The sequence below is a fragment of the Zootoca vivipara genome, chromosome 10, assembly GCF_965207765.1.
Source record: "Zootoca vivipara chromosome 10, rZooViv2.hap1.1, whole genome shotgun sequence".
In the NCBI taxonomy this organism is placed as follows: domain Eukaryota; kingdom Metazoa; phylum Chordata; class Lepidosauria; order Squamata; family Lacertidae; genus Zootoca; species Zootoca vivipara.
This window is the reverse complement of record NC_142593.1, coordinates 49,327,869-49,347,675: the sequence shown is the minus strand read 5'-3', so window position 1 is coordinate 49,347,675 and position 19,807 is coordinate 49,327,869.

Sequence of the window (19,807 nt, the reverse complement as noted above, 5' to 3'; positions counted from 1 at the left end):
TCGATAACGTACAAATACCAAAGGTCAAAAAAAGAAAAGCAGGGGAGAATTTCAGAAATTACATGCATTGTCTTTCTTTCTATTTCCTTTACCAAATAACAAGATTGCAGCCCAGCTTTGATTACCAGATACATGTACACGGACATTAAAGAATTATGTGATTCCATGAATTCTCCCCATTTGTGGGGAGTGGCACGAGTGGGGGATTAAAGGCATCTGTGTTCTGCCTGCAGCAATTCCATTGTGTAGCACATCTGCCCCCGTTCTCTGCTGTATCCTGGCACTGCCTTGCAGTAATTGCTTATAATATTACCTAGTGAGTTGTTGAGCATCCTCTTTGTGAAATGGGAGCTACTGTCACATACAGTGGTACCTCTACTTACGAATTTAATGCGTTCTGAACACACATTCGTAAGTGTGTAAATTCGTAAAATCCTATCTAAACTGCATCCAAGATGGAGGACGGAGCTCCATTCGTAAGTAGAAACATTCGTAAGTAGAGTTATTCGTAAGTAGAGGTACCACTGTATACGTACCAAAACGGATGGGAACTGCTGGAGCCCATTCTGCATGCATGCCGACCACTACCGGAACTGGAAGTGTAAACAGACCCAACACTGACACACACCATGTGAGAATTCTGTGTGCCTGTATCTGACTCCCGCATGTTAAGTCATTGCCTAGCTTTGCAGTCATCAAGTGATGAATATTCACGTGTGAGACAGATCTTCGATTAGCTCTCTTGGATTCTGCGTCCAGAGATCAGCATTATTATTATTATTATTATTATTATTATTATTATTATTATTATTATTACTACTACTACTACTACCCCAAGTCAGTAAGTTGGCTGGTTTATTTAGCTAGCTATTTATTTCATAAAATTTATACAGTGCTTGATGGTAAAAAAACAAAACAACAACACCCTCAAAGCAGGTTACAAAAGATAAAACAGTCAAATTCAGGAAAAATTGCAGCCATGCTGGTCTTGCGGAAGGATAAGCTTCACCTGGGCAGCTCAGCCCCTATGTACGTCTCTTCTGAATTCTAGATTCAATGGAATGCCCCCCAAGTGAGCGTACCTGGGATTGCAGCTTTGAGGTCTTACCATGAAGTTACAACTTGGGGTTTCCAACCATGGCCTGGTTCACACCCTAGGCAGTCTCTTTGATATCACCAGCCCAGTGGAGTTCATGTTGGAACCATCAACATCTGTATGACAGCTGCAGTCACATAAAGGGCATCGGCCATGTGTACATAACTGGTACAGAGGCAGCAATTCATGTTAGGGGTGTCTCCATGCAATCCTCACCAAGTCCAGCAGTCTATATATAGTCTTGATGGAAAGCCATTGTTCTGTTATGCTCACTATGGCAGCAGCTACTGTACTAGAGCAACCCTTTTCAATGCACATGCAATTGTTCACTGTTACCTATTGCAAGGTAATCTAGGAAGCTGCCTTATACTGATTGGTCCATCTCACACGGCATTGTCTACACCAGCAGTGGCTCTCCAAAGTCTTTGCTGGGTCAACTCGGAGATGCCAGGGATTGACGCTTGAATATTCTGCATCCATGATCTGTACCATTAATAACCTTATGGTTGTTTCTCAAAATTACATGAGAGTAGCCCATTCAAGGGACATTCAAGGGTAGTGGCGCCTGCCCTGTGGAACGCCCTCCCATCGGAGGTCAAGGAGATAAACAACTACCTGACATTTAGAAAACACCTAAAGGCAGCCCTGTTTAGGGAAGTTTTTAATCTGTGATATTTTAATGTATTTTGGTATTTGTTGGAAGCCGCCCAGAATGGCTGGGGGAACCCAGCCAGATGGGCGGGGTATAAATAATAATAATAATGGGTGGCACTGTGGTCTAAACCACAGACCCTAGGGCTTGCCGATCAGAAGGTCGGCGGTTCAAATCCCCGTGACGGGGTGAGCTCCCGTCACTCGGTCCCTGCTCCTGCCAACCTAGCAGTTGGCAACCTAGCAGTTCGAAAGCACATCAAAGTGCAAGTAGATAAATAGGTACCGCTCCGGCAGGAAAGTAAACAGTGTTTCCGTGTGCTGCTCTGGTTCGCCAGAAGCGGCTTAGTCATGCTGGCCACATACCTGGAAAGCTGTCTGCGGACAAATAGCAGCTCCCTCGGCCTGTAAAGCGAGATGAGCGCCGCAACCCCAGAGTCATCCGCCACTGGACTTAACGGTCAGGGGTCCCTTTACTTTCACCTAGCCCATTCAAATCCAGAAAAACAGATAAATGCCCCCTCTATTAGCATAACTACAGTCTCTGGAAGCCAGCTAATATTGTGAAAAGTAAGGATGTACCCATTGATCATCTGTGATCAGTTGGCATGTCCAAAGGAAAGAGTCTTTTCAGCCATGACTTCACATCTCTGGAAAACATTGCCACCTGCACTGTGACAGGCTCCATGATTTCTGGTGTTCGGAAAAGTTCTAAAAGGACCCCATGTTTTCATTTGTTATTATCCTGAGTGTGTTTAGGCTTGATGACGGCGTATTATTATTGAAGGCTTATAACGATTATTTTGTTTCTGCATTTGTATTGTTTTGTGAGTTATAAGCCACTTCAAGAGGGGTTTTAAAGGGGTGGCCTAAAAATATATCTACATAAATGGGAGAATGTTGTTATTGCCATAAAGGTGCCTTTGAAAGTACAAGAAGACAGAGCCCTGCCCCAAAAGGCTTACAGTCCTGAAATTCAACACAGTGGAGAATTCAGCGAAAGGAAGGCAAGGATATATAGGCAAGGGAGATGATGGCTGCTGATTGATCGTTTATTTCAAATTTGTTGCTGTTTTGACATTTTCCATGTTAAGCTTGTGGACTGCTTTGAAGACCTTTAAAAAAAAATATTAAAGGCCAGTCTAGTAGCGCTGAGATCAGAATTTTGGGATAGCACAACAAAGGAGACAGCTGGATATTTTTCTTCCTGCCGTTTCCTCTCCTCCCTCCCACCTCCACCACCCATTTATCAGAAGTAGTTGCAGGGGATTTTCTGTGCACACCCAGAGAAAAGGCTGAAATAACGGCAAAAAAAGACAAATAAGAGGTTGAGAATAAGAGTGACGCATTCTTAGCAACAGGAGAGGCGTCTCTCCAAACTGTAGCACAGCAATGAATCTGAACTGGTGCAAATTGCTTAATGGCTATGGCCACCTACTGGCTAATTACTTCAATATCACAGATGATCCTTCACTTGTAAGCTCTGCAACCTCCACTCAGAAAAAGATACCTGCGATGAGAGGGGGGCACTTGAGATCTATAGGGAAAATATTATTACAGGAAATTACAACTGTCTGCTCTTTTGTTGCAGGAAACAGGGCTTCGGTTCCTCCCCGAGCGTTACAGGGTTTCTAACCGTCAGCACAATGGTGTTTTTCTGGGAGTGCTTTCCCCCCCAAAGCATAGTACCTGCTCCTTGTCTCAGGGTCTTGCAAATTATACATTCCCTGTATGTTTTAATTGAGCGTCATCTTCAAGGTACACCACTCGTAAGTGGAAGCTTTAGCTGCAAGTAACAGCAAGTATTGATCAAATATTTTTGCCGAGCCTCTAATAATGGTGCTCTTATTATTGTTAGTGTTTTATATGGTGCGTATTTCCATAACTGCCAAGTTATCCCTTTTTAAAGGGATTTTCCCTTATGCTGAATAGGCTTCCTCGCGAGAAAAGGGAAAACTTGGCAGCTATGCGTATTTCTTAGGAGATGCAGCCGCTCCAGGTAGTTTACTGAAAAGCCAGTTCAAGAGAACAAATTCATTCTTATCCTTTCAAGGGGGTGTGGGGTGTGTGGTTTAATTCCTCACTGTTAGAGGAGCATCTGTGCAGCCCAATCCTTTGCATTAGCCCAATCGCTGGGTTAACTTCATTGAAACTCACTGGGCGTCACTCCTGCTTCTAGCCCTCATGGTTGAGAACAAAACCTTCATAAGGTATAAAGCAAGCTCCTCTAAAGGCTGTGACACTAGAGGGCACTCTGGGTGGGGTTTCCAGCAGCCAAGGAGAGCGGTGGGTGTTCTTTAAAATTATACACACATGCTGTGTTTGTTCTTTAGAATTATACACACCACTGCTGTGCTGTGCTTTTCGTTTTTGTTTACTTTTGGAGAAATCGGTGCAGAAAGAATTTTAATGGGAAGAAGTTCTTGTAAAAAAGCAAAATTAGCAAATGTGCTGATGTCAGGGGCTCGGTAACGCAGCTTCTCACACCTCAAGGAAAGCCCAAGAGAAGGCATGATGAAGTCCCCTCCTCCCATGGGGTTGCCACAGTCCATCAGAGCTCGGGGCAGCTGTTCCTTGCTTCCTTCGCTAGCAGACCACCCTCTGGCTTCCCTTCAGACTCTAGAAGCCCTGCTCATTTTGGTGGCAGAAACGTCAGCCAACTACTCTCCACCCATTTCTTTGTTGACCCTCAAGAGAGGGCCCCTGGCACCTTCAGGTCTCTCCCATCCATCCATCCTTCCTTCCTCCTCTCGCGCTTTCCGAAACAATATCTCACCCGAAACACACAGCCTTCGAAAAATTCTCACTTCTCTGAAATTTGCAATGCTGTTCTCCAAGGAAGGTGCACAAAAAAATGTGTGCTAGGATACAGCATGTGCCTAAAGATGTATATATTCGTGAAAGTGGTGTGCAAAAATACATGTTAGTGGAAATGGCTTAAACCAGGCATCCCCAAACTGCGGCCCTCCAGATGTTTTGGCCTACAACTCCCATGATCCCTAGCTAACAGGACAAGTGGTCGGGGAAGATGGGAATTGCAGTCCAAAACATCTGGAGGGCCGCAGTTTGGGGATGCCTGGCTTAAACTGTGGAATTTACTTCTGCAAGATGTAGTGATGGCCATCCATTCTGATGGCTTTGAAAGAGCATTAGGCAACTATCTGTGGCTATTGGCCATGATGGGTGTGTACTATCTCCACCAATGGAGGAAGTTTCCCTTGATATTTCCGTTCCTGAGTGTTACACTCAGATCTTGCTTTCAGGCTTCCCTTTGGCATCTGGTTAGCCACTGTGAAGACAGGAAGCAGGATTAGATGAGCCTTTGGTCTGACCCAACATGGTCTGTTTACAGTGGTGTCTGATTACACCACTGAAGAAAACCAGAACAGTTGATTGATCTCATCATAACCACCACCACCACCACCATCAACATTGGCATACCACCCTTCAGCCGTAGATCTCAGGACAGTTCACAAAATAAAAAGATAAAAACACACAATACGTCATCATCATACCCTCCCGCTCCCACAAACACAGTTAAAAGGGCATCAGATGATAATCAGCCAAAGGCTTGGTTGAAGACGAAAGCTTTCGCTTGGTGCCTAAATGAAGGCACCAGCCAAACATCCCTGGGGAGAGCATTCCACAAATGGGGAGCCACTGCAGAAAAGGCCCATTCTCATGTTGCCATCCTCTGAACCTCTGGCAGAGGAGGCACATGAAAAAGGGTGTCAGAAAATGATCTCAGGGTCCAGGTTTGTTCACATGGCAGCCTGTCTTGCGCCGGTGAGCAACCTGGCCGCCAAATTTTGCACCAGCTGAAGTTTCCGAACCGTCTTCAGAGGCAGCCCTATGTATAATATATAATGTGTTGCAGTAATCTAACCCAGAGGTTATCAGAGCATAGACAACACTAGTTAGGCTAGATAGGGCACAGCTGGGGCCCTGGCCAAAGCTGATGGAATTTCTTATACGTGACTATGTGTTTGATGAAGGAAATGTTGATTTGCTCAGAAGACCACCAATAATGGTGGATATTGCATGTTGGTTTTAGTTTTTGTGCTCATAAAATATGGATTCTTAAGCCCTTCTGTAATTGGTACTTTACATTTGTTAACAAGCTGGGATAAATAATGGTCTGTTTGTGCTTAATAGACTATTCCCTTGGCACTGGGAATTTCAGTCCTTGGGGTGGGGGATGATGAGCAGATGTTTTCTCTCAGCATCTGCCTGTCAATCTACAGTTCCAATAATAATAATAATAATAATAATAATAATAATAATAATAATAATAATAATTTATTTGTAGCCCGCCCATCTGGCTGGGTTTCCCCAGCCACTCTGAGCGGCTTCCAACAAAGATTAAAATAGATTAAAATGTCACACAATAAAAACTTCCCTAAACTTCCCTTTAGAAGAAGGTATGTCAAAGTGGTCAAAATCTAATCTACCTGCAATGTGGACCCATTGAAACTTGGCCATTCAGCCTTTTAGGACTGAACTACATGTAGCATAGTCAGCTCAAGAATTGGGGCAGACTGGGGTAGCAGTGTCGGGCAGTGAGGCTTTAGGCTAGGGATGGGAAACTGTGGTTCTCCAGCTGCTGTTGGAATATAGCTTCCGTCCTCCTTATTCATTGGCCATGAAGGTGGGAACTGATGGAATTGGACTAACAACATCAAAACAGCCCCCAGATTCTCAGTCCTTGCTTTAACCCTTGGCCCCTGTTCTTGTTGTTCTTGTTGTTGTTTGATGATGGTGATGGTGATGATGATTTAATTTTTAAAAAAATCAGCTATGCAAGGATAAAATGAATGGCAAATATCATACCTGTTTTGACCTTTAAATAGCTGGGTTTGAATGTTCGTGGGTGCCTCCATGTAGAGGAAAGAGACAGCCCATAGGAAATGTATACAGCATCAAAAATACAAAAAAGCAAACCAAACCCAAATAAATTGGAAAAAAGCTTTTTTGGGTGGGTGGGTGTAAAATGTTTCCTCCAAAGATATATTGCAATTAATTTCATTGGAGTTTCACTTCAAAGGTTCCTAAAGCCTTTCTGGCCAGCAAGCACAGCTGGTGTTTGCACTGCAGCTATATAAAAATTTTGAGCTTGCCTTAGTTTGTAAACTAAATTAACTGCAGCTAGCCCTCCATCCTCCTTATGCGCGCGCGCGCACACACACACACACACACACACAGCTGCATCATCCCTGGCTTAGAAGTGATGTCAAATGTCTTTATTTCTCTGTGTGCGTATTATAAGCCCATTTTTTTTTGCTGAAAGCTGAGCAATGCAGCTGCCAAATGCACTGGGATGTTGTAGCGCAACCCGTGCTCTTGTCAGTCCTGAATTCCAGGGTTTCCCCCCTTTGTAAAATAGGCCCCATGTTCCTGGCTTGGGCAAGGGGGGAAGAAGGGGAGTTTGACGAACAGTCAGAGGCTCCAAGGGTAACACATTGAACAGGGGCGATGCCTCCACCCAAGGAAAAGGCCTTTGAAGAGGCAGCTTCATAGGACACCTTCCCTGATGCCGGCGGATTAAATATTAATCTGCTATGAAAAATTAAAAGGTGAAACTTTCCTCTGGAGTGGCTCAGCAGCTCGTCTCTCTCTCTCTCTCTTGCCGGCAGTTGGTTGTATATTAATGTGAAGACTGAAGGAAAGAACTGATCATTCTCAATGAAAATACAGATTTGTGTAAAAATCTGGATTGATTTTTCTTAATGTCAAATGAGAATTGATATAATTGGAGGCACACACACACACACCCTGGCCTTCTCCATTGGAAGGATGACGTTTAAATTTTTAAGAGCTTAATGTGGCCACGTTTCTGGGGAGGCGCGTCCCGTTTTGCCACTTGAGGTTTCATAGAATCATAGAGTTGAAAGAGACCACAAGGGCCATCCAGTCCAACCCCCTGCCAAGCAGGAAACACCATCAAAGCATTCTTGACATATGCCTGTCAAGCCTCTGCTTAAAGACCTCCAAAGAAGGAGACTCCACCACACTCCTTGGCAGCAAATTCCACTGCCGAACAGCTCTTACTGTCAGGAAGTTCTTCCTAATGTTTAGGTGGAATCTTCTTTCTTGAAGTTTGAATCCATTGCTCTGTGTCCGCTTCTCTGGAGCAGCAGAAAACAACCTTTCTCCCTCCTCCATATGACATCCTTTCATATATTTGGACATGGCTATCATATCACCCTTTAACCTTCTCTTCTCCAGGCTAAACATACCCAGCTCCCTAAGCCGTTCCTCATAAGGCATCGTTTCCAGGCCTTTGACCATTTTGGTTGCCCTCTTCTGGACACGTTCCAGCTTGTCAGTATCCTTCTTGAACTGTGGTGCCCAGAACTGGACACAGTACTCCAGGTGAGGTCTGACCAGAGCAGAATACAGTGGTACTATTACTTCCCTTGATCTAGATCAGGCATGTCAAACCTGCGGCCCTCCAGATGTTTTGGCCTACAACTCCCATGATCCCTAGCTAGCAGGACCAGTGGTTGGGGAAGATGGGAATTGTAGTCCAAAACATCTGGAGGGCCGCATGTTTGACATGCCTGATCTAGATGCTATACTCCTATTGATGCAGCCCAGAATTGCATTGGCTTTTTTAGCTGCTGCATCACACTGCTGACTCATGTCAAGTCTGTGGTCTACTAAGACTCCTAGATCCTTTTCACATGTACTGCTCTCAAGCCAGGTGTCACCCATCCTGTATTTGTGCCTTTCATTATTATTTTTTGCCCAAGTGTAGTACCTTACATTTCTCCTTGTTAAAATTCATCTTGTTTGCTTTGGCCCAGTTGTCTAATCTGTTAAGGTCATTTTGAAGTGTGATCCTGTCCTCTGAGGTATTAGCCACCGCTCCCAATTTGGTGTCGTCCGCAAACTTGCTCAGGATGCCCTCAAGCCCATCATCCAAGTCATTGATGAAGATGTTGAATAAGACTGGGCCCAAGACAGAACCCTGTGGCTTAAACAGGAGGAGCCACTTAGCCCTGCCACCACCACCACTGCTGCTGCCGCCACCTACCAGTTCCTGTCGCCGCCACCTGCTCTGTCACATCCACTGCCTGGTGGAGAAGCGGCACTCTCACCAGTGCTGATTTTGGGTGAAATCTTGCTCCAAATGGATGCAATCTTGCCCCAAATCGGCACTGGTGGCTGCTGTGCGCCTCCGTTGCTGGCAGAGGTGGCAGGGAATTCCGGGCAGCTTCTGCCCCCTGAAGCAGTGGCCTTACCCTAACCATGGAGGAGGGGAGAGTGTTCTTGCATTTGGTTCCTGCTTATGGGTTTCAGACAGGCATCCAGTTGGCCGCTTTGAGAGCAGGCTGCTGGACTTGATGGGCTGTTGGCCTGATCCAAGAGACTCTTCTTAGGCACATTTATTGCCCAGGAGCTGATGAAGAGGGCAAATGCGTTGCCTGCAGTGTTAACTCTCCCTGCCCTAAACTTGTGTGCCTTCTTTTAATCCATTAAAAATAAATAAATCTCAAGGTACTTCTGCTCAGTTAGGAATGAGGGACGTGATCTCGGAGGAGGTCTCTCAATACGGATGGCAAATCAGTAAAATCTGAGTGATGGGATGACATTAAAACAATATATTGATAAAGTTGGTATCCTGGCCCCTCAGTGTCCTGGCTAATGCAGCAAAACAGCTATCTTTAGAAATGCTTATACTCATAATTACACAACAGCAGGACAAATTAGTCCAGGAAAGCGTGCATGAAATACAGTAAGCCGATTCTGCTCTGCAATGCAAGACCAGTGGCATTATAGAAACGGCTGGTTTTGACTTACTGGAAGGTCTTAAGAGATAACCGGGCAGGGCCGACTATCTAAAAGCACCCCCCCCCCCACACACACACAAACACACACACACTCCAAAATAAAATTTAAAAAGAAGCAAGGGTATAACTGTCTTAAGTCTGTACATCCCAAACTATGCAGGGGCAAACTAATGTGCTGTGAGTTCAATTGGACTGAATCCCAGGTAAGTGTGTAGAATGATGATGGCTGCCTTAATTATTCCCAGGTGAGGCAGCAAAAGGAGGCTGCTTTGCACCAGGTCAGATGGTTTGCCCAATTAGCCTAGAATTAGCCTGCTAACTGGAAGGGGCTCTCCAGTGACTGAGGCAAAGATGCTTTCTGTCACCTGCTGCCTGACCCTTTTAGCTGGAGATGCCACAGAGCAAGCATGGGAAAGAGGCAGAAATTAGTGATTCATGCAGGAACATGGGTGGTGTTTATTTGCATGTTCTAAACCCGCCTTCCCCAAATTGGAGCACTCCAGGTGGTTTGAACCAATGTCTCTCTGTCCAAAACAGAACAGCCAATGGACAGGGATGGTGTGCTTTTAGAGCCACAAAAATAATCCAGGGGTATTGGAGCAACTCCCCAATGAAGAAAGGTTCGGAGTTCCTTAGTTTAGAGGGCAGGCAAGTAAGGGGAGACATGATAGAGGTGTGTGAGATTCTGCATGGTGTAGAGAAAGCAGACAGAGACAAGTTGTTTTTTCCCCATTGTACAAACGTTTGGGGCTATTCAAGGAAGTTGAATGGTGGGAGACCAAAAAAGGGACTTTTTTGCACAGAGTATAGTAAATTATATGAGAGCTGGACCATAAAGAAGGCTGATCGCCGAAGAATTGATGCTTTTGAATTATGATGCTGGAGGAGACTCTTGAGAGTCCCATGGACTGCAAGAAGATCAAACCTATCCATTCTGAAGGAAATCAGCCCTGAGTGCTCCCTGGAAGGACAGATCCTGAAGCTGAGGCTCCAATACTTTGGCCACCTCATGAGAAGAGAAGACTCCCTGGAAAAGACCCTGCTGTTGGGAAAGATGGAGGGCACTAGGAGAAGGGGATGACAGAGGACAAGATGGTTGGACAGTGTTCTCGAAGCTACGAACATAAGTTTGACCAAACTGCGGGAGGCAGTGGAAGACAGGAGTGCCTGGCATGCTCTGGTCCATGGGGTCACAAAGAGTCAGACATGACTAAATGGCTAAACAACAACAATAGCAAATTATAGAACTCATTCCCACGAAAGGCAGCGATGGTCAGCAGCTTTGGGTCTAAAATGAGATGAAGTCGTGGATGATGAGATTATCAGTGGCTCCTGGCCATGATGGCTGTACTCTATGACCACTGGGAGAGCTAGCAGGCCTTTGAATACCAGTACCATCGAAAGAAGAATTGCAGACGAAACTGATGGCTGATGCGGAGATGGCGAAATTGACAGGGAAGATCTGAAACCAGGAAGATCAAGTATTTGAAAAAGACTGGAATAAATTTTTACATTACTTAAACGACCACCGTGAACATCTAAAATCACTGGCAGGAATGTGAAGATGCTTGTAATATGAAATTATTGTCATATGGGTGTTTTTTTTTTAATGGAAAAATTAGGTAAAGGTAAAGGGACCCCTGACCATTAGGTCCAGTCGTGACCGACTCTGGGGTTGCGTGCTCATCTCGCATTATTGGCCGAGGGAGCCGGCGTATAGCTTCCAGGTCATGTGGCCAGCATGACAAAGCTGCTTCTGGCAAACCAGAGCAGAACATGGAAATGCCGTTTACCTTCCCGCTGTAGCGGTTTCTATTTATCTACTTGCATTTTGATGTGCTTTCGAACTGCTAGGTTGGCAGGAGCTGGGACCGAGCAACGGGAGCTCACCCCGGTCACAGGGATTTGAACCGCCAACCTTCTGATCAGCAAGCTCTAGGCTCAGTGGTTTAACCCACAGCGCCACCTGGGTCACTAATGGAAAAATTAGTAATTGGATAATTTAAAAGGATTCAGATAACTTTGTATTATAAAACAGACTCATGGAGGGAGGGAAGTCTGATGGTTCTAAGGAACCTTTTAATTTTTTTGGATGTGTGAAATGGTTAATGTAAAGATATACAAAAATGTGAAAACTAATTATATGTGTGTGTGTGTGTGTTTGATTGTGTGTGTGAGAGAGAGGGAGGGAGGGAGGGAGGGAGGGAGAGAGAGAGAGAGAAGGCCTCTGAATACCATTTGCTGGTGGGAACAACTCTGCCCCGCACTCAGGCTCTTCTTGTGGGCTTTCCATGGGTATTGGCTTGGCTGCTGTGAGAACAGAGTGCTGGACCAGAAGGGCCAATATCTTCTTCTGTTAACAGCTTGAGGACAGTAGGTTGCTTTGACCCTTTTTAGATGCAGTGCATCTCCCACCTTTATTCAGAAATGCAAGTATGCATCTGGTATTTGAACTTAAGGAAGCTTTGCTGGCAACAAGCAGGATTGGCAGAAAAGCCAATATTTGCACAATTTAAGACTGTAGGCAAGTTTAACAGCAACAATTTTATTATTTATACCCCACCCACCTGGCTGGGTTTCCCCAGCCACTGTGGGCGGCTTCCAACAAAATATTAAAATACAATTCATCAAATATTAAAAGCTTCCCTAAACAGGGCTGCCTTCAGATGTCTTCTAAAAGTCAGATAGTTGTTTATTTCCTTGACATCTGATGGGAGGGCGTTTCACAGGGCAGGCGCCACCACCAAGAAGGCCCTCTGCGTGGTTCCCTGTAACTTCACTTCTTGCAGTGAGGGAACCGCCAGAAGGCCCTCGGAGCGATGGAGGCGGAGAAACTCCTTCAGGTATAACAGGGCCAAGGCCATTTAGGGCTTTAAAGGCCAACACCCGCACTTTGAATTATGTTCGGAAAGGTTTGGTTTTTCAAAGAGTGTAAGAAGAGCCTGCTGGATCAGACCAGTTGTCCGTCTAGACGAGCATCCTGTTCTCACAGTGGCTAACCAGATCCCTATGGGAAACCTCCAAGCAGGATCTGAGCACAAGAGCAGCTTCCCCTTCTCTTGTTTCCAGTACCACTGCTGTCTCTATTTGTGAGTGTGTGTGTGTGTGTGTGTGTGTGGTTTCTGCTTGAAAACAGGAAGTGGAAGTATTTGACACTGATATGAATATTTCCCTTTATAAATAGTACAGCTTTAGGCAGAAAACAGTATCCTTGGTGCCATACCCTGCCACCATCCAAGTAGCTGCACAGCTTCCATTTCCTTTAATTCTGCCTTTCCTCCACCTCATTCTCCAGTGTGGTTGCCAAGGTCAATGCAAATCACTGGCTGAACTTCTACCGAGAGCAGCTTAAGTCTTTCACTGCATTTGTGTTCAGCAAATGAAGCTACCTCAACAGGCTGGAGGAGTTTGATCCCGCTGGGACCCAGTGTAGCCTCAGATATAATCTCCCTCTCCAAATCTACCGCATGAATCTTTAAGCACTGAATCCCAAATCAATGAAATTAATGATCTCACCCACTGCTAATTTATACCTGTCTCTAAATGAAGACATAACTTTTATTTTGTCCAACTTGCTTTGCTCGCGCCTGACATTAATACGGAGGCTAAGAGGGATCAAAGGAGACCAGGAGGGAATTTTCTTCACTCCTGCACTGTGCATGCTGAAATATTACATCTCTAATTAAACAATGGCACTTTAAAATCATTTGGCATCCAGGGCCAAAGCCGCAGCTGCTGTAATTACATGGAAAGGGAGGAGATGATTGATAAATTCGAATGGAGGAATAATGTGAATGATTCATTTCAGATGTAGTTTTCATTCAAGGATCAAAGGTTCCCCGGCAACCCATGTGATCCCAATGAGTGCCTAAATTACATTAATTCAGTTCTCCTTAGAATGTTGGCTCCTATAAATACCTCTTTTTATCATTCGTGAATAATTGCTTTTATGGCAGTTCCGCAATGACAGAACAAGTGTTTAACATGTTCAGGTTAGGCTCGGGAGATAGCAGGTGAGGGTGGGTTGGGGTGTTGAGACCAAAGATTTGCCTCCGCTCAGAGGACAACTGGTCCAGCCTGGAAGAGAGATGTTATTTCTGCATTGCATGGCTGTTAAAAAGAATCGAGGCGTCAACTGCGGCAAGGACTTACTTTATTAGCCCAAAAATGGAAATCACAAGAGACAGCGACGATTGAGGAGTGGCAGACGAAAATGATTGACTATGCAGAGTTAGCAAAGTTGACCTGCGGGATCCGAAACCAGGGAGAGACAAAGTTCCAAAGGGAATGGAGTAAATTCATTGACTATATGGAGAAGTATTGTAGAAGTTTAAGGACACTTGCAGGACTGAAATAAATCCTACAAACTCGTTTTAATCATGTGGGTTAAAAGGAACTGCGAGATAAGAGTGAGAAACAAAGCCGAATGACGGGAGGGAGGGAAGTCACAGCTCGGCAGAGCGAAATGAATTGAGATGGGTGAATATAAGAGGAAATGTATTGTTTTGTTTATTTGGAAAATCTAATAAAAATTGTTCATATATATATATATATATATATATATATATAGAATCGAGGCGACACGAGAAAATGCAGCACCGATTTCCCTTTGATGAAGGAGGAGGCCAGATGGAGCCCCTGCACTTTTAGAAAGTGGTGCGCAAGTGGGACGTTTTGGAGAATGCAGCTTTCCCCACCCCTGCAATGCTGTGGCAAAACAGGTTGTATCCGTATCTGTTAAAGATGGAGAAGCCCTGCTATCGGAAGCTGCTCTCTGCCATTGATCCATGTCACTCCACAATAGAGTTTGTTCCATTCCTACCGGAGTCTGCCAGGGACTGAAGATTTTGCCTGCAAGACACCTGCTTTTCCACTATGCTACAACTCTAGAGGCTGCACTTAGAGTTGCCCAGCTGTATTGTCAAAACCTTATAAGACAGCTCTTATTGATTTAGACCATTTATATACTGCTGAATTACAAGTCTCCAAGCAGTGTACAAGGAATGCAATGCAACGAGAAATTGATTAAAACTATAAAATTCAGTTAAAGTGCCTATTAGAATTTTTTTTTTTTTTTAAAAAAAGACAGTCTCCAGTAGGCATAAAAAGTTCAACATGGGTGTGGGCAGAGGTTGCTATTAGGGCAAAATGCAATAGGTTTGTTTTATTTATGTCTTCAACTTATATTCCACCTTTTTCTCCACGGAGTTCAAAGCGGCTTACATAATTCTCCCCTTCCTCTTTTAATCCTCACAACAATCCTCCGTAGGGTAGGGTGAAAGCGAGTGGCTAGCCCAAGGTCACCCACTTCGCTTCATGGCTGAACCCTAGTCTCCCTGCTCCCAGTCTGGCATTCTAACCACTGCATCACACTTATTTTATTTATTTCATATTTATTAAGTTTGTATACCGCCCTTCATACGAGGCTCACACAGTGGTTTGCAGTCTAAAAACATAAAAACTCTTAACATAATAACATACAATAATGTCAACTCCAAATATCTGAAGGGCTGTCACACGGAAGATGGAGCAAGCTTGCTTTCTCCTGCTCCGGAGCAGGGGTAGGCAACCTAAGGCCCGTGGGCCGGATGCAGACCAATCGCCTTCTAAATCCAGCCCATGGACGGTCCAGGAATCAGCATGTTTTTACATGAGTAGAATGTGTCTTTTTATTTAAAATGCATCTCTGGGTTATTTGTGGGGCATAAGAATTTGTTCATTCCCCCCCCCAAAAAAATACAGAGGTACCTCGACTTACGAATGCCTCGACTTCCGAAGGTTTCGACTTATGAAGTCCGCAAACCCGGAAGTATTTTCGCAGTGCGTGCGTTCTGCACATGCTCAGAAGTGGCACACGCGGTCTGCGCATGCTCAGAAGCAGTACGTGCAGTCTGCGCATGCACAAAGCGCAAAATGGACTTACGAAGGATTTGGCATCCGAAGAACGCCGCGGAACGGATAGCCTTCATAAGTGAAGGTACCACTGTAGTCTGGCCCACCACATGGTCTGAGGAACAGTGGACCAGCCCACGGCTGGAAAAGGTCCAGAGGGTAGGACTTGAACCAATGGCTTCAAGTTACAAGAAAGAACCAGTTGCACTTCAATTTACTAAATATCAGGAAGATTTTTCTGACAGTAAGAGCTGTTCAACAGTGGAGCAGACTCCCATGAGAGAGAGGTGGTGAACTCTCCTTCCTTGGAGGTTTTTAAGCAGAGGTTGGATGGCCATCTGTCATGGATGCTTTCCTGCATTTCAGGGGGTTGGGCTAGATGACCCTTGAAGTGCCTACCAATTCTAGAATTCTGTGATCCTATGATTTATAATCACGCATACTCTCACTTCTCTTCTTTTTGCATTTCCCTGTTGCTTAGGAGGGTGGGCAGGCTGCGAAACAGGCCACTGTAACGCAAACAGTGCTTTGGCCAATGAGCTGATCAAGCAAAGCAAGATTGGGCCGGTTCCAGCCTAGGTTAGTCGCACCCCGTCCAGCCACCTTTTTGTCACATGGATTTCAATGGGGACCTGTGTGTGGCTCACTTGGTCTGACTCCATTGTAACGCAGTTGACCCAAATGGCTTACGGCCTCCAGCAAGTGGCCGGCAAGGCAGCAGATTAGATTTCAAGGTGATAGTGACCTTTGGCCTTCCCTCAAGTCCCACACAACTGGTCGTTCATCATACAGCCCCTCACTGGGAAGCTCTGAGCCATCTTTGCAGGCAGCAAAGGCTATTGATTGATTTCATTGATTGAAATCTGCATCTTTCCTGAAGTAAAGGCAACTAGAACTTTTTGACTATCTCTCCCATTTCCAGCCTAGTCATTTCACATCTCAAAAAAAGGAACAGGGAATCTGAGAGAAGGCAGGAGAAAAGTGTGGGGGAGTCCTCTGATTTTAAAAATATTCTTAGGACTGTCAACTTATTAAATTATTTGTAATATTTTTCTGAGTAGGAACCACACCAGTTGATTAAGTTGTCCAAACTGACATAAACGTGCACCTTATAATAATAATTGTTTATTTATACCCTGCCTTTTCCCCTGACTGAGTCAACACCTCAAAGCAGATGTTCTTCTGAACTACTGAGGATCAAGGGCCATGAATTTTAGTGTGTGTGTGTGTGTGTGTGTGTGTAAATTACACCTAATGAATTCTAAAGCTAGGGTTGCCATATTTCAAAAAGTGAAAAGCTGAACCCAATGGTTGTTGAGTTTTTTGGCAAAGTTGTCGAGCTGCTTTTTTGGAGGGGTGTGTGTGTGTTGAATTTTTTTTTTAACAAAATCTTTTTTAAAAAAAATTGAGGTTTTTGAACTATTTTTAAGGAAATTCGCTAAAATCTAGACTTCCGAAATAGGTTGTCCTGATTTTCCTGGACATTTCAGCAGACACTGCTTTCAACTACCATATTCTGGTTATGTCCGGGAAGTTCCGGACATTTGGCAACCCTATCCAAAGCTGAGTGGTGATTTAAATTCTGGCCTGTCCAACACCCTAACCACTACGCTACACTGCGCAGATATGTATGCATTCTCTACTGAGAAATAACAGTGAGTTCAGCGGGACTTACTTCTAGGCAAGTGTGTATGAAATTGTGTCCTAAACAAACAGACAAACCAGCAAACCTGTGTCTGTTTACTCTGAAGCCATTCTCACAGTGTTCAATGAGGCTTACTTTCAAGATAGGTGTGCACAGGATTGCTTCTTAGTAAGCAATCACTGCCACCCACTGTGAGAAGGAATGGGCCTCAAGTATAAGTCTACAGGTGAAACTCGGAAAATTAGAATATCGTCGAAAAGTGCATTTATTTCAGTAATGCAACTTAAAAGGTAAAACCAATATATGAGATAGGTGCATGACCTGCAAAGCAAGATATGTCAAGCCTTTATTTGTTGTAATTGTAATTATTTGTCGTTAGGCGGGTCAATTATAAATGGAATGTAATTAATTAAATGCAATAGCGATGTTTATTTTTGTTTTATATTTATTTTACACTGTATGTCTACAAGTTTCACCTGTATGTACACACACACACCCTTCATTTCCTGTTATGATATCACACCAGAACCACTATAGTCTTGAAAAATAAACTTAGTAAAACAAATGGTCAGAGACTGCATTACAATGTATTTGGCATTTCTCTCACCTTCCAAAACAAACAAAGGAAAGGAATTTGAAACGTGAAAGGTCTGAAATGTGAAAGGTTGATACCTCTCTGAATTTTGCAACGCAGTTCTCCAGTCAAGTGACGTACGCAAAATGAATATATTAGGGTAAAGTGTGCATACGTTGGTAGAAAATAACATGCAAAAATACATTACGTGGAGGAAATTGCTTTGCAGAAATAATTATGCCAGACAAAATCGCATCTAAAAATGGTTTCATTAGGAGCAGTTCACACCAAAACAAAGTTGTGCAAACTGATGTGCAAAGGTGGAGAACCAAGATTGCATCCATACAGAGCATCTGGCTTCCTCCAGACAATCCTGGAAACTTCAGCTTATGTATCAAAGAGCTACAATTCCCATTATCCCTATTCAGTTACCAGGATTATTTACGGGGAGCCATGTGCTTTATATGTGTGTTAGATGTGACCTGATTTGGGGAGGGGGGAATGAGAAACACAAGGGAACTGCTGAAATGGAGAGACTCGCCCGTTCTTTCCTGTTGCAACAGCCATTTTGCTAGCTTGTCTTATACCGATATGTACAGCATGCCACATTGTTTTCTTCTTACTGAAACGGGAATTACTGAAACAAGGATGTGTCATTGCCTGACTTCCTCTCTCCAGCAGTCAGAGAGAGAGAGAGAGACGAACGTCTCCAAGGGGCAATGTGTTTCTGCTGGACAGGTGAAGCTCACAGCTGATGCTCTTTCAAAAGGGTTGTCTCGGTCTCCCTCCTGTGTGTCATCACTTTTAAAAATGTCAGTAAGCAAAAAGCTCTTGAGCAGAGAGAGAGAGAGAGAGAGAGAGAGAGAGAGAGAGAGAGAGAGAGAGAGAGAGAGAAGGGCGGATGGAAAGCGAACACATGATAAAACAAGGTTGGCATTTTAGAAAACATGCTTGCTCTCCGGTTACAGAGTGCTCTCACACTCTCACCTCAACTTGGTGCTGATTTGATGGTGCCGAGCGGCAAGACTCTTCCAGGACATGGTTGCTGGTGGGGCAGCCATTTGTCTGAAATCTCCCATCCCACAGAAAGCAAGCACAAGACTCTAGTATCAGAGCACAGGGTGCAAGTAGGAGATCCTTTGGTTCAGGGGTGCCAACTTGAATAAAAAATTGGGAGGCAGGTAAGCCCCATCCTACATAATAGACCACAAGACACAGTGTACGCACACTATTTGAATGGCAACGCCCACCAACTTTGGGAAGGCGGCCCCCTCAAATATTTTACTGGGGGCTGAAGGGACCTTGAACCCCAGGAGTTGGTTCTTCCCATGAGTGGGTGAGACCAATAGTGGGTCCAATGGCCAAGAAGGCATTTTCTGCACATGCCTTAAAGGGAAATGATGGGCAGATGGAGCTTGTCAACCTGGGAAGGTAGTCATCTAGGAGAAGGTCCTAAACTTCTGATGCCTTGCGAGAGTAAACCCAGCTTCAGGAATTAGTCCCAAGAAAAAGTCCATCCCCTCTGCCTTGCAGGACATATTCAGGAGAGGAAAATGCTAAGGAGCAAACTCTACACAAATCTGGAGTGGAGTTCCTAAGATGGTTGGGAGGCGTCTTATTGTATTTTAATTTGTTGGAGGTCGCCCAGATTGGATGGGGTGACCCAGTCAGATGGATGGCACGTAAATAAATAACATCAATATCATCATCATCATCATCATCATTGTTATTTCAGCAACTCCTGCAGCCAAGCTGGTGCTAAGTGTATTGCTCTTCTTTCCTTTGGACCACATCAGTCAGGCCAAGAGCGGGTCTTGTTGTCTGGGCAGGCCAGGACCTCCATACACATTGCCCAGGCTTGCACCCTGGAAGAGGTCACTTCAGTGCGGCTGATGCTGCAAAACAGTAGAGGAGGCAGCAGATATGAATTCCCAGCCTCTGCAACCACAGCAGGCAGGCATTGTGTTTCCCCAGCAGTTTGCCTTCACCACCAGAGGTGATGTTTCTTGAGACAGACGTATGCCAACAACAACAAAGCTGGACACGTCCGCCAGTGTTGCTGAGATCAGGGCAAGGAGCTGCAGAGAGCTTTGCACCACCACAAAGCCAAATATGAACCACCGAGGTAATTTCTGTCAGTCTCTATGAGACCTTTG